Source organism: Antechinus flavipes, chromosome 1, assembly GCF_016432865.1.
Source record: "Antechinus flavipes isolate AdamAnt ecotype Samford, QLD, Australia chromosome 1, AdamAnt_v2, whole genome shotgun sequence".
Classification (NCBI taxonomy): domain Eukaryota; kingdom Metazoa; phylum Chordata; class Mammalia; order Dasyuromorphia; family Dasyuridae; genus Antechinus; species Antechinus flavipes.
Window position 1 is genome coordinate 36,876,794 of NC_067398.1, and position 17,239 is coordinate 36,894,032.

The 17,239-nt window shown below is 33.3% G+C and overlaps 1 protein-coding gene across 5 annotated transcripts in view; it reads left to right on the forward strand.

The window, feature by feature from the left end:
• The window catches only part of CHL1 (cell adhesion molecule L1 like), a 291,442-nt gene that overhangs the window by 68,103 nt on the left and 206,100 nt on the right, over nucleotides 1–17,239 (forward strand). The window lies entirely within an intron of this gene.

Sequence of the window (17,239 nt, forward strand, 5' to 3'; positions counted from 1 at the left end):
GCTGTTCAGTCCTGCACACATATATTGTATCTAGGATAAACTGTGACATATATAACATGTATAGGACTGCTTGCCATCTAGGGGAGGAGGTAGAGGGAGGGAGGGGAAAAGTTGGAACAGAAATGAATGCAAAGGATAATGTTGTAGAAAATTACCCAGGTATGTGTTCTGTCAATAAAATATTATAATTATTTTTAAAAATTGGGTGGAAAGGAGTCATAAGTAGAAAAAGTTTAAGAAGCCCCATCTTATTGCATAAGAGGTAGAGAGCCCAATCTGGGCAAAAATTCACCACACATGCATTCTCCTCCTTAGAAATAAAGCAAACTAGTGAAGCATGACATACATAGTGTAGATCTGGAAAAACAGAACTGCCATGTGACTTTCTGTCTAGTAAGTGATCAAACATTAAAGTACAAAGTAAATCAGAGCTTCAAATCAAAGTCTAATAGAGCTCATCATAATGATACTGCCAGTGGAAGCTTTATGTAAGAACATCAAAGATATACACTTTATACACTTTACCAGAAATGAAAGAGGCAAAGGAGAGGAAATACATCAAAGCTAGCTAAGAAATCTGAACATTATAATTATTTATATTTGAGTACCAGAAAGAGAAAGAAAATAACATTAAGAAGAACTAATATTGTTATTACTATGTCATTTTTCAGACTTGTCCAGCTTTTTGTGTGACTCCATTTGGGATTTTATTGGTAAAGATATTGGAGTTGTTTGTCACTTCCTTTTCTAATTCATTTTACAAATGAGGAAACTGAGGCAACCATGGTTAAGTGACTTGCCTAAGGTCATACAGTGTCATGGCCAGATCTGAACTCAGGAAGATCTTCCTGGCTTCAGGCTAGGTACCCTATCCACTGCCATCTAGTTGCCCAGAATCTACCTATCTATCTATATCTATCCATCTATATCTTATGCTATTCTCATATGTGTGTGTGTGTGTGTGTGTGTATGCATATATGTAAATCTATCTGTATAATATTTTTGACTTGGATATTTGGGAGAAAAAAGTTCACAGACTCAGTATAGTTTGTATGGTGCTAAACTGTGAGCCAAAATAACCTGGGTTCCAATCCTGCTTCTGATTCTTGTATCTAGGCATGTCACTTACCCTTTCTTAGCTGTAGTTTTCTCATTTGTGAGAGTAAGGGGATTGTACTAGATGTTCCCTATCTATCCTTATTAATCACATATATTTTATTATATACTTTAATATATATATGTATATACATACATTATATATATTATTGATAAATTTTCCTCTATTATAATTTCTAAAGTAACTTGTCTTCATAGTGTCTATACTTCCCTCCCCCTCCCTATATTTTCTATCTAATTTTAGCTTATAAACTCTTTGAGAGTATGGACAGTCTTATGCCTTTCTTTTTATCTGAGATGGTTATAACAATTCCAGATATATAGCAGGTACTTATTGACTGACTGATTTCATTTAAAAACATCATTTTGAGAAGTGATTCTTAGGCCTTATTAGACTTTCAAAACATTACATCTCTCTGTCTTTTTGATTCTGTCTTGGTCCAGTCTCAATTTCTCTTTGTCTTCCTTTGTTTCTGTTTCTCTACCTCTGTCTCTGTCTCTCTGTCTCTCATCTCTCTCTCTCTCTGTATTTTTTCCTAGTTCTCTCTCTCTCTCTCTTCCTTTCTTTCTCTGTCTCTGTCTCTCTCTGTCTCTGTGTCTCTCACATATGTGATAACTAGAAATTAAGTCTTTTAAACTTGTTCTTGATTCTATGTGTATGATTTCCCATTAATCACTGTGAGGAAAGTATGGTTGGAGCCACAGGATCCGGAGTTTAAGTCCCATTTTTGCTATTAATTACATCTGTGACCTCAGATGAGTCAGCCAATTTCCCTTAGCCTCAATATCCTCATCAGTAGCTTGAAAGGGATTTTAATAGTGAGTTTTTTAAAGACCTCTTTGATCTCATAAATTCTGTGTTTCTATGATTCTCTGAGAAATAGAAAATTGAGCTTCTTAGTACAGGACTTTCCTGCTTCACCAACAGAATAATAATGCCAATGATGCTCAATCATCTACCCATTGTGTATTTGCTTAGTTCTATCCCTTTTCAACTACAAGAACCATGTTATAAATGTTTGCAGAATCTAAGAATCTGAAAATACAAATTATAAATCTCATGGGAAAAGAACAGCTAAAAGAGTAGAGAAGTCTTGCAAAAGTAGACATGTCATTTATTTTTTCTTAGTTGTGTATTTTTCACATTTGTTAGAGTGAGGGGATTGTATTAAATGTCTCCTAGCTGTCCCTATTAATCCTATATATTTTATTATATATTTTAAAATTACATATTTTAATGATATTTTTTCTTTTATAATCATTTCTAAAGTAACTTGTCTACATAGTGTCTGTACTTCCCTCCCTCTCCTCTCATATTTTATCCCTCATTAGCTTGGCTAATATAAGAAATATATCTTATTCTTTTTCCTTTTTCTACCTTCTCTCTCTTATATTTTTCTCCTGCCCTCCACTCATCTAAATACCCAGTTTCTGAGAATGAGCTATATAAAATATTGACTAAGTTAAATATACATGTATATATAGATACACATATATATGTAGATAAAGATAGATATGTGTATATATCTATTAATGTGTGTATATATATATATATATATATATACATATATATATATACACACATGCATGGATACACACATATAAATACAAACATATACATATGTGTGTATTTTGGGGAAGCAATCAGAGTCAAATAACTTGCCTAGGGCCACCTAGTTTTAGTGAAGTTTTAACTTTATTACCATTATTATTGATAGGGAGTGGGGGAGGTTGGAGCTTAAATGGCTTGTCCAAGCTTACACAGCAGTAAATTTCAAATTGCAGAGAGTGGATTTGAACATTAGTCCTCTTATCTCTAGGACCAGTGGTCTAGCCACTGAGCCATCTAGCTGCCCATACTGATATTAAGATATAAAGGAAGGGGAAATAAAAACAAAACAAAACAAAACAACTCTTCCCATGGGATATTTACATCTCCAAATAAGGATTCAATCAACAAACAAACATTTGTTAGATGTTGATTTTGTATTTATTGCTCTGTTAATCTGTGGGGAGACAAATGCAAAGTGAAACAGCCCCTCATATCTAGGAGTAGACTTTCAGTCTAGGAAGAGGAGTCCACAAATTAGAACATTCAAGATAAATACACAATTGATCCGAGAAAATTAGGGAAAGAGAACATTAAAAGTTTGGAGAATCAGGAAAGAATTCATATTGAAGGTTGCACTTTAGATGAATCTTAAAGGTAGTAAGGAATTGGGTATGAGGGTATGTATACACAAGGGAGGACTTTATTCCAGATGTGGAGGAAAGTTAGTGCCATGTCACAGTGACAGAAGATGGAATGCCATGTAGAAGGATCAGCAGGAAGGACAATTTGTCTAGACCATAGAGTGCAGGAAGGAATGTGATTTATAATGAGGCTGGAAAGATAAGTGGTGGCCAATTTGTAAAGGGCTCTAAAAGCATTTAGCTTCCTTCAATCTAAATGAATTTCCAATTAGTGGAATATCTTATGGCTGTATTTTTGAATATGAGAACTTTCAGAACTTCTCCTAGTACTTCTACCAAGAGAAGGAGGACAATCTAAGGCTCCCAATTCACTTCCCATTCACATGAACAATTAATAACTAAAACAGATTCACCATTTATTAGCAGCATATTACATTATAGCACCCATTCCACCTGTCTTAATTAATAAAGAGCTCAGCAGCTATGAATCGTGTAGAGAACAAGTAGAATACAAAACAGCAATCAAAAAAAAAAAAAGACAAAGAACAAAGAGCTTATCATGGATGTAACCTTGTAAAGTTTAAAGCATAAACATTATCTCCTCTAAGCCTCACAACAGCCCTGTGAGATGGATGCCTTGGTTATTAGAGAGATACGTGCAATTCTTAAAATAGTACATGAAAATGAATTATTATTATTATTTCATTTTTATCATCCCCTTTATGGAGATTTAGAAATTGATGATTAGAGAAGATGAGTTACATGATCAGTCACAAAGCTAAACAAATTTTAAATCGGAATCCTTTTGCTTTAAAAACAAGTAGATGACATTTCCTATACTGACAGCCTCCCATCAGATTTGGAGGTCTGCATAGGGGAAGGGAAAACATGGTTGCCATTTTGAATTCCAACTAAGAGGGGAAAAATATGTGAATGATGAATTTAAAGTATTAAATCTTCTCTACAAGTTGACTCTATGAGGGAAGGTGATTTTTCCCCTTCAAATCTGCTTAGTTAAAAATAGGTCCCTTCAATTCAATGTAGTTGTAATGGAAACTGTTTTAAATACACATTATGTGTGGATTGAGTCATGTGAAAGTTGCACACCATAACTTGCCAAAGTGATTAAAAATGGTTTTTGCTTCTCTCTGGAGCTTAGAGGGGAGTATTTCCAGTAACATTTTCTAAGGCTGTCATGATGCTGCACACTGCTGCTAGACACTTCAGTATTATTCACCTGAGCTCTGATCTTGCTTCATTAGGGGATGAATAGAGACAGGGTTAACAAAATGTTAAATGTTAAACATTTGGCCATTAATTCATTAGTTTATTAAACTAATAATCTTTGAGAACTGGAGCTATTGCAGTTTGCCAATGGCTTCAGAATTCAAGCATGAACCAAGATGGGACAAGGAATTTGCTCAACCCCCTGTATATCATATAACTCTGAAGAAGTCCATAAGTCCTACATATTATTCTGGTTATTGGTGCAATTGGTGGGTGTGAGGAAGGGGATGCAAGCAGAGTAAATGAAATAAAAATTTCAGACTCTACTCTAACATAGATAAGAATAATCAGATATCAAGAAATGAATACATTATTCCTGCAGGGGACAAAGAATACTGCAAAGGAGTGATCAGAATATCAGAAATGAATGATCAGTAAGACAGATATAAATAATAAAGGTTTTCAGATGAAGTGAGATGTCAACTAGATTTTAAAGGTGATAGGTATGGGTTAGCAGGAGGGGGAGGGCAATTAAGGTAGATAACATTATATAAGTAAAATTACAAAAGGGAGGAGTAATATTTGATTCATTTTTGTTCATGGGAAATGAATAGATATTGCCTTTCTAATTTTACTAGAACAATACATTTTTTAAAAGATTTTTTGATTTGTTATATAGCTACCAGGAACCAGATACTTTATCTGTTCAGGTCACTATTAATCTATAACATTTTAATATGTGGAGTGAAAAGGAATTGGTTTCTTAGCTGGTAAAAACCCAGCAGTCCAATATTTTTGCAGAGCATCTGCCAGGATTGTAATTTCAGTAGGATGTTGGCTGGCAGTGTAAATAATTTTAGATGCTGATAGACAGAAAAGATTCAAGTCTCTATTTTATCCTCAGTGCTCATTTTAGGAGAAAATGGAGTATTTTTTCTTCCTCCTTCCTTATTCTGCATGCCCTGCTTTGGGGCCACATAAAGCACCCTGCCCTTCATCAACCACATCCCTCATTCTCTGAGTTCTGCCTATCCTGGCTTAGGACCCTCACCCTGTGCTCCTTAGAGCTCCTACTGATGCTCACTATCACATTTTACCTCCTTGTTAGATACCTCATGTTGCCCTAGGCAACTGCAGTCTTCAATATCGGGCTTTTTTCTTATTCTGAAACATCTCTGTAATGCCATGTATTCTGAAATCCATGTTCTTTTTGTTTTCCAAGTAAATTGTTATTGTAAAATTAGATCAACTCGCAAATGTTACTGTACTAATGGGAGAAGACTAATGACCCATCTTTCCTGCTACCTCCCCAATGTGTACAAGGCATCAAAAGAATTATGCTGATTATAGCCTTGTCTTTCCTTTAAAGATCTTCACTGTCTGACTGCAGTCACATTTTCCAAACAGATTAAACTGAATGCTACTCTATTCTGCCTCCAACATTGTGTATCTTCTACAATCCAGCCAAACTAATATATTTGCTGTTTTCTCTATAAAATTTCACACCTTCCACAGCCATACCTTTCCTTAGTCTGTTCTTTCTGCTTGAAATGGTCTTTTTTTTCTCTTGGACCCCCAGAATTCCCCAAAGGCTCAGGTTAAATGCTGCCTCCTCAAAAAAGGGATGCATGATGTCCCTAGTCCTTAATCTACTACTCTCCATCACAATTACTTTGTGTTTTTATATAACAATGACTAACATTTACACATTACTTTTAGTTTCTCAAACTTCTTTACAAATACTGTCTCATTTTATTCTCATAAGTAATCCTGAGAGGTAAGTTCTGTTATTATCACTGGCAGATTATTAAAGTGAAGCAGTTAGAGGTTAAGTGACTTGCTTGGGTTCTCACAACTAGTTAAATGTTCGAAAACAAATTTTAAATCATGTATTACTAATTGCAAGTATAATGTTCCATTCACTACACTACTTAGATACCCATATTGTATATATTATTTGTTTCTATATTAATTTGTGAAGATAGTAAGCTTTGCTCAAAAACTAAGGAAATAACAGAGGGGAAAAATTATCCTCAAAACCATAAAGAGGTGTGTTCAGGTATTGCCTCTGACATACTGGCTAGGAGACCCTGAGAAAATCACTTCATCTCAGAGCTCTAGCAAATTTTCTCTGTCCATAAATTGCAGAAAAGATGCTCATTTGAATTGGCAGAATTCCCTTAGCTTAAAAAAATCATAAGTATATACCTTTTCTCTGTCTATTTGTTGAATTTCCCCTGTAGAAAATAAACTCCTCAAGGGAAAGAGTCCCTGTCTTGTTTTTACTTTTGTCCTGAGAAGCTAGAAAAAATCTGGCACATAGCAGAAACTCAACCAATGTTTATTTATTTAATTGAATTAATTTAACTCATAGGAGTAATTTCATTAAATAATATTTTATTTTTTACAGTTACACATAATGGCAATTTTTATTATTTAAATAAAAATTAGTTTCAAATTTTTTCTCTTTCCCTTCTTTTCTATCCTTTCCCCTAAGACAATAAGTAATGTGATATGTTATATATTTATAACCATGCAAAGCATATTCCCATGTTAGCTATATTGTGAAAGAAAAAACAAACCAAAAAGAAAAAAAAAAATTAAATGGAAATAGTGTGCTTCAATCTAGGTTCAGACTCCATCAGTTCTTTCTGTGGATTTTCTGTGAAGCATTTTCCATCATGAGTCCTTTGGAATTATCTTAGATCACTGATTGCTAAGAAGAACTAAATCATTCTTAGTTAATCATCATGATATGTTACTGTGTATAATGTTCTCCATGGGGGTAATTCTAAAGATTGAAACTTTGGTCTGGATAAGACATAAGTTAAGGTAAAAAACTACCAGGAAGGCTAACTGCAAAGAGTCTTTAACCTATCCCCCACTCACGTATTCCTTTACCATCATAACCCAACGATTGCTGATCAATTGCTAAGGCCCATTCCAGTTTCAATGGTCACTTCACTACCCCTAGACATTCACAGATTCAACTAATTCAATACTACATTCAAATCTTGTCTCAGATACTTTTATAGGTTTGTGAGTCTGAGCAAGTCAGCTAACCTCTTCAAACCTCAATTTCTTCATTGTAAAAAAATAATAGAATAAACAATACTATTGACAACACTGTTGTTATTCAACATGTAGCATAATGTCTTGAAAATGGTAGGCACTTAATAAATGATGATGGATTGTGAGGTTCCAATGACATATTTAAATTAATTTTAAAAATTCAAAATGTTGCATAAATAAAGACTATGATTATGATTATTATTAACTACGGATAGAGCCAGGCTTGCTTAATCTTTTAACCAAACATAGAGTTGAATTTTCACTGGAAAAAAAATTAAGTTAAGAGCACAAGCTAAAAATTAATGTTTTATTTCTTGGCCAGCATTCTTAGCTGCCTTGAGGTGAGGTTTCTGCAAATTCATTTAGCATACTGAAAATGTGAAAGCAGAGGCTTGGAGGAAAGCTGTGAAGTGTCATTTGAATAATAATGATTTCCACTACTCTTAACTCATTACAACAGTAATAATGCACCACCTTTAGATGACAGATGAGATCACCATGGATCACAGGCCTGAAAGATAATCCTTAGCTGATCTTGTTTAGTGCCATCAAAACCATTCAGGGTGAAGCTGTTCCTTTCCTGCCATTTCTGCTAGTAAGAGTAGACAAGGCCAAGTGCTTTTCTGAAAATTAGTGACACATTTTCGATCTAAAAAAGATTGCACATCTAAATTAGGTACATGCATGTTGTAATGCAAATGAAAAGGCAATAAAGCTTTTTTTAATTTTTGTCATATTTAGGTGCAAATTCAAATAAAGTATTTTCCTGAGAAAATATACTGTTCTGCAATTATTTTGATGGTAGTATAATACTCTAATTCTGATTTTTACTCTAGAATTTTCCTTTCCTTTATTATTTTTGGAGAGTGTGATAAATAACAATCTTTTAAGTGTTTTCTTTTTTGATTAGCAGCATCTAATCTAACTACTCAGGAGTCTGAGAAACTCATTAGAATTTGCATTTGGAAGATTCTAAATTAATGTTCATTAATTGAATTAGAATGAGTTTTTGAGAAGTAACATATATAATTGTTTTAAGATCTCAAGAAGCATGCTTCTGCTTTTGAGTTATTTGGTTGCAAATGCAACTGTAATCAACCACCAGAATGGTTGCTAATGATACCAAATTCATTTCAAGTAAAAAGTATAAGACATCACCTCAATTTTTTCCATTCTGTGGGGAAAAAAAATCCTGGTTGCTATCTAGAAGAGATTAGACAATAAATCTCTTTAACTTATTTGCCGAAGTAAGGAATTGTTGGTGTGCAAGATTCTGTTAACATGTTGATTAATTTTACTGATTGTTTCCTCACTCCCCACCTCCAGCATTCCTTTTCTATTTTTGTTCTTTTCTTTGAGGGATTGCTTTCTGGGTAGGTAAAGAGTGAAGGCTGTATTAAAAACTAAATGTATTAATTCAAATGTATAATTCAAAACAGTTGTATAAAGTAAACTACATGGAATAGAAATATTCTTATAGTAGGAAACAATGTATAGCAGGAATCCATCTTCAGGGTGATTTTTATCACATGAAATAAGAAAAGGTATGTGTATGGTTTGAAGTCTTGTGAATGCTCTGTTTACTATTTATCAACCTAGTTTTTTGACTCTACCATATTCTTTGGTTCAGCAATGTATAGACAAAGGAAAGAAAATATAAAGTCAGAATCTTAGATTATCACAAAATAGGAATAAAATTTCTTATTTTAATATATGACTAGCTTGCTTTGGGAATCAATAATAATGCATTTTCTTTCCATAATAAACAATGGACAGTTACTGGACCATGTAATGATAATAAATGGGATAAAATCATAGTTGAAATTAGTTGGAACTGGCATTTGATTTAACTCACCAAACAGTTATGTAAAACCCAGTATGAGAACAGCATTGTCATAGACATTGGGGATGCGAAAACAAATATAAGAGATAGGGACAGGGTTTGGATTTTTTTTTTCATTCATATAGAGAAATTCCAAGTTGATATTATCTTTAGCAATTTGCTCTGTATTTTCTAGTTTTAAAGATTTTTTTAAGATGTCATATACATAGAGCAATAAAATGTTTGTGGCAGCCCTGTTCGTAGTGGCTAGAAGCTGGAAAACGAATGGATGCCCATCAATTGGAGAATGGTTGATTAAATTGTAGTATGTGAACGTTATGGAATATTATTGTTCTGTAAGGAATGACCAACAGGATGAATACAGAGAGGCTTGGAGAGACTTACATGAACTGATGCTAAGTGAAATGAGCAGAACCAGGATATCATTATATATCTCAACAACGATACTGTTTGAGGATGTATTCTGATGGAAGTGGATCTCTTTGTTAAAGAGAGCTAATTCAGTTTCAATTGATCAAGGATGGACAGAAGCAGCTACACCCAGAGAAAGAGCACTGGGAAATGAATATAAACTGCTTGCATTTTTGTTTTTCTTCCCGGGTTATTTATACCTTCTGAATACAATTCTCCCTATGCAACAAGAAACCTGTTCAGTTCTACACACATATATTGTATCTAGGATATACTGTAACCTATTTAACATGTAAAGGACTGCTTGCCATCTGGGGGAGGGGGTGGAAGGAGGGAGGGGAAAAATCGGATCAGAAGTGAGTACAAGGGATAATGCTGTAAAAAAAATTACCCTGGCATGGGTTCTATCAATAAAAAGTTATTTTAAAAAATAAAATAAATAAAAAAGATCCAGGGCAAGTTCTTACCCTCAGAGCCCTCAGGAAACTAAGTATAAAGAAAACCAAAATAGAAATAGCTCCTTTCCTCCAAGAACTTATATTCTACTGGGAGGTGAGGAGGAGAAGGGAAGGGAGATCAGAGTAAAACAAGTAGAATGTATGAGGCATTTGGAGATGGGAGAGGACACTAACAGCTAAGGTGAATCAAGAAAAGATTCTCAAGTCATAATGTATAAGTGGAGCCTAGAAGAAAGCTAAAGATGCTAGGATGCATAGGTATGGAATCTTTTCCAGGAATGTGAGACAGTCACTGTAAAGATATGGATGGCGAGCTGTAATACAGAGAGCAGTGACAATTTTACTTGTAATCTTGTATAAAAGTATCAATAATGTGAAATGAACTTGGAAAGTTTGGACATAAATGTCCTGTTTTTTGACTGATAAAATGGCTCTTCCTAATAGTGTAGACTATAGTAATAGAGGTGAAAAAGAAAAAAAAAAAGATAAAATATTTGAACTTCAGGAACAAATACAGACTTAAAGGAAAGGATTGTGGGAAGTTGGTTCTCAATATTTTCTTGATCATTGGTTGAGTGGTTGATTGATGAAAATAAAGTGGAAGTAATGAGGCAAATTTTGAATTAATTAGATGAAATCAAGGTGACTGCAAGTTCAAGTAATATTGCAATATTATGGAGTTGAAAGAATTTTGGATTTGTAATGTGAAGATCTTGGTTTCTGTTTTGGCCATGCACTTAGCAGCTGTGAGACTTTGCTCCATCCATGCCATATCGTTGAGTCATACATTCTTATCAATGATGAATTAATTGGACCAATTATATCTAAAGTACATTAATGATTATTAAGAGATGTGATAAATGAAGAAAGGAAAGAAAACAATTCCATATATAAGGAGAAATATAAAGGTCATATGATCATAGATTTTGAGAAATTTTGAATTTAGAAGTCATTTAATTTAAAGCTCTCATTTTATAAATGAAGAACCTGAAATCTGGAAGAACAGAGTAAATTCAGGTTCACATGGCTATGATAACTTTTCCAGGATTCAAATGCATGTCCAAATTCAGTATTTTAGTTAATCTGTTATATATATAGCAAGGCTATTTATCCCACTGATGGATTAATTAATCCACACATGCATGCACACACATGATATATATACACACACACATACACATGTGTATTTAAACATGAATTCAGTAAAATATATATGTGTGCCTGTATGCATGCTGAGACACATATACATTTGTAAATATGGAAGAATATGTCCACACATATGTGATAGAAGTATAGATATATATAGACTCTGTGTATGGGTATTTCAGTAATTAAAGGGAAAATATAGTCATATGTTATATTTCACAAGGGAGTTTAGTGACTTGCTTATGATTTTCTAGTTAACTTGTGTTAGAGACAGAATTTAAAACCTAGTCAGTTTTCATTCATACTAAATAGAAGATTTGAAAATGAAGGTTTCATTGCTACAGCACTGAGGGTAGACTTCTTATAGAAAGTAGTGTTTGAGCTGAGTCTTGAAGTTAACTAAGTAGAAATGAAGAGGAACTACAACAGTAAAAGATGTGAGAGCTGTGTTTGTAATTGGATTCTAGAGTGAGTGAAGGGAAAAATGTGTACTACATTTTTGTATGTATTTTATAATAAAGTCAGGATAGATTTCATAATAAGATCAGGATAGATTTGGAGGAGATTTAAATGGCAGAAGAGAACATTTTTGCACCTAGAAACAAATACGGAGCTAGTGGAGATTTAGTCCATTCAGAAGATAAACATCAAAATTTATACTCTTTAGAAATATTGAATTTCTAAGGATTTGTATTTCTCTGTTTCATTTATTGAAATTAACCATAAGAAATTAAAACATATTGGTATTATTATGAGTTTTGACCTTGCAGATTCTGTAAAATAGTCTCATGGACCCCATGGATAATTGGATCACACTTTGCAAACACCTAGAGTAAAGGAATGATGTGGTCAAAGGTGTGCTTTAGGAAAATCACTTTGGCACCTTTTTTCCATCACATATTATCTGATTATAGCTTTTAAAAATATGCCAAAATTCCAATTTCTAGGTTTTATGGAAAAATTAAAAAAATTAAGTATTAACTTTCTGCAGTGCTTAAAACAATATACTGTTACACCATTTACATTGTGGGAGTTAGGAGCACAGCATCCCCACAATCTGGAAAATCTGCATAAATTTTTTAGCCCTCCCTTCTTGCCAAAGATGAAATCTGAATTACTATGGTATTAAAACATTAATTTATTTTTATTGGTGAGGAGACTTAGAGTCAAGTAGAGTCATATAGCTAGCTAATGAAAATATCCTGACTTTCAGTCTAGTGGGTTTGTTCATTGTACTGCATTGGATGCAATCCATTTGTAGGGTAGAGAAAGGAAAGGAAAGGAATAAACAAAATAGTTCTGTCGCTTGTGTCCATTCAGATGACCCCTGCTGTGATTTAGTCCTGGTCCAGTGAAGATGTAGTTATGTTGACTTATCTCCATGAATGAAGCTTTGTAGAGGTCTCTGTGCTTAATGTTCTATCCCATCCTCATAAAATATTTTCTGTTTCATTGATTTCTATAGGAACATAAATATTCTGTCAAAATGATGTTGATTTATACTGATGTGCAAAGTAAATTCACTGTTTTATGAAGAGAAAGAAAGGTTTGTTGGAATTAATGTGAAAATATGAATTATGGACTTTTTCACTTTCTAAATATTTTAAAACATAATGGTTTTATTAGAGAGGAGGCACTATAGAGTAAATGGAAGTAGCTCACCTTAGAGACATGAAAAACTAGATTCACAGTTCTTTACTGCTGACTGTCTGGGCCTTTCTCAGGAAGTCACTTAATCTTTTTGTTCCCCTAGGCACTTCTATATGATGATAAATCAGAACTGGTGGGGATATGCGCTGGAAAGGGACTTGCTCTCTGGGAGCTTCATACAGGAATCAAATCAAAGTTTCTATTAAACAACAATACCACAAAACAAATTAAATAACTTTAAAAGTTTTTAGATTATTTTACACTTATATACATAAGAAGAAAAGAAAAAAAATTGTCACGTGCGCAGCAGAACAATAGAGGATTAAATAGAGGATAAAGCAATAAATATCCATTTCAAGAAAAACTATAAAATAAATAGTACACATTGTTTTCAAAATGACCCATCTTTTCTTAGTTTCCTTGTATGTTTTCTTTTGTTCTCTGCTGTGCACTTTTTAGTTCATTCTCCCTCCCTCTTTCATGTAAAACACTTTTTATTACTTTCAATTCTATACCATTAGTCATTTCTTCAGCTAGTCAAAAACATAAAGTGCCTACTAGGTGCCAGGCATTGTACTAAGCAATGAGAATACAAAGAAAGGCAAAAAAGTCAGTCCTTGCTCTTAATGTAGAGTCTAAGGGGGCAGACAACAGACAGGATAAATTGAATATAACAACAGAGGGAAGATCTTAGAATCATCAGCTTCATAGGGAGTTGTTCCCAAGCTTTTATCACAGTTCTTTGCATTCAATGGGGACATTAAAAATTCAATTTAAGTATATATAACTCAAATTAATCTAACAATATGTTAGGTAGGCAGTAGACATTCTTAGGGATCTGTTAAAAATTTGAAAAGGTGATTTATTTAGAAGATGAATGATCTTTACTTCATATTTATAATATATTTGAAAGCAGTTTGTTCTCATAGCTTTGCTAACTTTACCCTCTATGCTTTTGTCCATACAAAGAAGGTGTGAGTTACTATATGCATGCAAGAAAGGATAACAACCTTGATTATATCCAAATTACCACAACTTCCTAATTACTGGGATGCTAACACCCTGCACTTATCTAAATGCGAAAACTTGCCAAAACCTTTGAGCTCATCTGCTGTAATGAATTCTTTCACTTTGACGCTATTGCAGTTGCCCCTATAAATTTAGTGTATAGCTTCTTTTTTCCACTAATGACCCTTTCACCTGAAAATTTTTTACTGGAGCCCAGGTATATTATATCTAAAAATTATAGATTGCAGACTTCAAAAATCCTATTTATGAATCTTGTTCATGACCTCTTCCATATTACTGCAGGAAAATTAACTAATTACTCTGTCTTTGGTTGCATCTCATTATGGGAATTGAGTTGATGAACTTCATTTTCTCTTCCAACTATAAATTTATCATTCTTTGAACTTTACCTCATTCTCATTTAGGGAAGGTTTTGATATAGCTGGACCAGCTAGCTGGCACAATAGATAGATATAGGCTTGGAGGCAGGAAAATTCATCTTCATAAGTTCAAATCTGTCCTCCTACATGTACTAAATGTGTGACCCTGGACAAGTCACTTAACCCTTTTTGCCTCAGTTCCTCATTTGCATAATGATCTGAGAAAGTAAATGGCAAACTATTCTCTTATCTTTGCCAAGAAAACCCCAAACGGGATCATGAAGAGTCACATAAAACAACAGTAGCAATTCCTGTTATTGATAGGTAACCAACTTATGAGACATTATAGGGCACAGGGTTCCATTGGAACACTGAATCTAGTGTTAGCAAAGTCAAGTTCAAATTCCAAATCAATTAGACTGGAGCAAATCACTTTCTCATGGATCCATTTTCTTTATTTGTAAAATGAAAATGAAGACTTTCTCTAAACTTACAACCTTACATTTATCATCACTATTTCGAGGTATTTTTTTTAACCAAATGATGAGACAAAATATACCTTACCTTCTAATTTTTTTTTTTTGTTCTACTACACCTGTAAAATTACATTATCATTTTTCTTCATGATTATGAAAGTATTCTTGGCTTGGCAATTTACATTTAGCTATTGCAAGTAAAAATATTCTCATACATCCACGTTAGTTTATTTCAAATAAAAACGCATTAAGACTTCTGAATTTTTCTATACCTTGAATAACCCTAAAACATAATAGATCAAAGATGTAAAGATAATATACATTGATATAGTATTTTCAGGATTTTAAAATGCTTTCTTTATGTTATATTTGATCCTTACAAGAACTCTTTTAATATCAGTTACATTTTCTTATTTACTTTTTTGATGTTGAAACTGGGAATCTGAGTTTGAACAACTGTTCTTATATACAACTGCTTGAACTGTGGCATTCTATGTAATGGGGAGGATATCCTGTCATGGATACCATGATTCATACTCTTATCTACTTGCTAGCTATGAGACCACTGAGAAATTTACTTACTTTCTCTGTCCTTCCATTTCTTATAAGGAAGTTGGGCAGAACTGAATATTATTTAAGAGATATTTCCAGCTCTAAATCTATACTCTTGGAATCCTATGATTTAGGGAAGAAGGAAACTGAGATCATCTGGTACGTTACCTTCATTTTAAATTTTAAATTGAGACCAAAGGCATTAACTAAATTTGTCCAAGTTACTTAGTGATAGAAACCAGATTTGAAACCAGGACCTTTGACAACAATTTCTAGTACTCTTTCTCCTCTAAGTCCAGTATACTGCTTCTATTCACAGTTTAACAGGATAAATAATATGTCTTTATTGTCATATTTTGTGATGCATTCTATCTTCACTTTTCATAACAGTTTTGAGATAGGGATCTTGAATATGATTATTCCTCTTTTCAAAGCGAGGAAATTGAGGTTCACTAAAGATCATTCTGCTAGTAAAGGGCAGATTTTGGATTTAAATTCTTATTCTGGTGGGTCAGAATTCAGTGTTCTTTTCACTATACCATAGATGTCCCTGCCAAGATGAATGCACAAATAATTATAATTGAATACTTTAACTTCCCACAAAAGGCAATATGAAATAACTGTCCACAGAGAGGCACCATCAGAATAATGACACTTCCTATCTCCATTCCTCTTCATTTTCCTTTCCTTATGCTCCAACTTAATCTAAATCAGTCTTCTAGATTACATCTCTTTTGCAATATATATATATATATATATATATAATATAATTATGGAAAAATTTCTTTTTTTTAAAGTCAGAACTGGGAAAATATTCTAAAATATATTTTGTATTCTTATAATCACTGAATTATATATATATATATATATAAATGATCCACAAATCATTTTACACTCTACATATTATATTACTAGTCAGAAAGTACAATTGTTTTATGAGAAAGAAAATGTTTAATTCTCTACACTAAGTAGTTAGTCAATTGTATATGATAACGATATTTTTTTCTTACCAATTGAAAAGACTTGAGTTGCAGCTGTTATGAGTAAAAGCCTGTATGAGAGCTATAATCAGAATCAAAGAATAGCAGATGTGATTATAAAAATGCATCTTAGACATTTTAAAGGATATGATTCATGCCACATTGGTTTCAAATTATGGTACATTCAACTTCATTGCTAGAATACAGTCAGTTCTAAGACATGGGATGGTAGGCGGGCACCAGCAGCAATGTATGTGCTTAGAAACTCAAGGAAGTAGGGAGGATACTTATTTATTATAGCATCAGATAATTGTTATGTCTACAGTAGTTTTGTATTTAAATTGGCACAGTCAGCTAATGTACAAGTATTAAGTACCTAGTATGTGCCAGGTGTTGGATTAAGTGTTGGGATACAAAGAAAGGGGGGGAAAGAATGTTTCTGTTTTGCAAGACTACATGGTCTAACAGAAAAACAATATGCAAATAACCATGCACAGACAAGCTATATGTAGGATAAATTAGGAATATTCAAGAGAAGAAAGACATTAGAATTAAGGGGGATTGGGAAAGCATTCTTATAAAAAGTGTGATGTTCCTTGGAATTGGAGCCGTCCTTTCACTCCATCCCCTCCTACACACTTAAAGATAGTATGGTTTACTGAATAAAATACCGAGTCAGCAAGGGCTGAGTCAAATCCACTGCTAGCTGTATAACTATGGGCAAGTC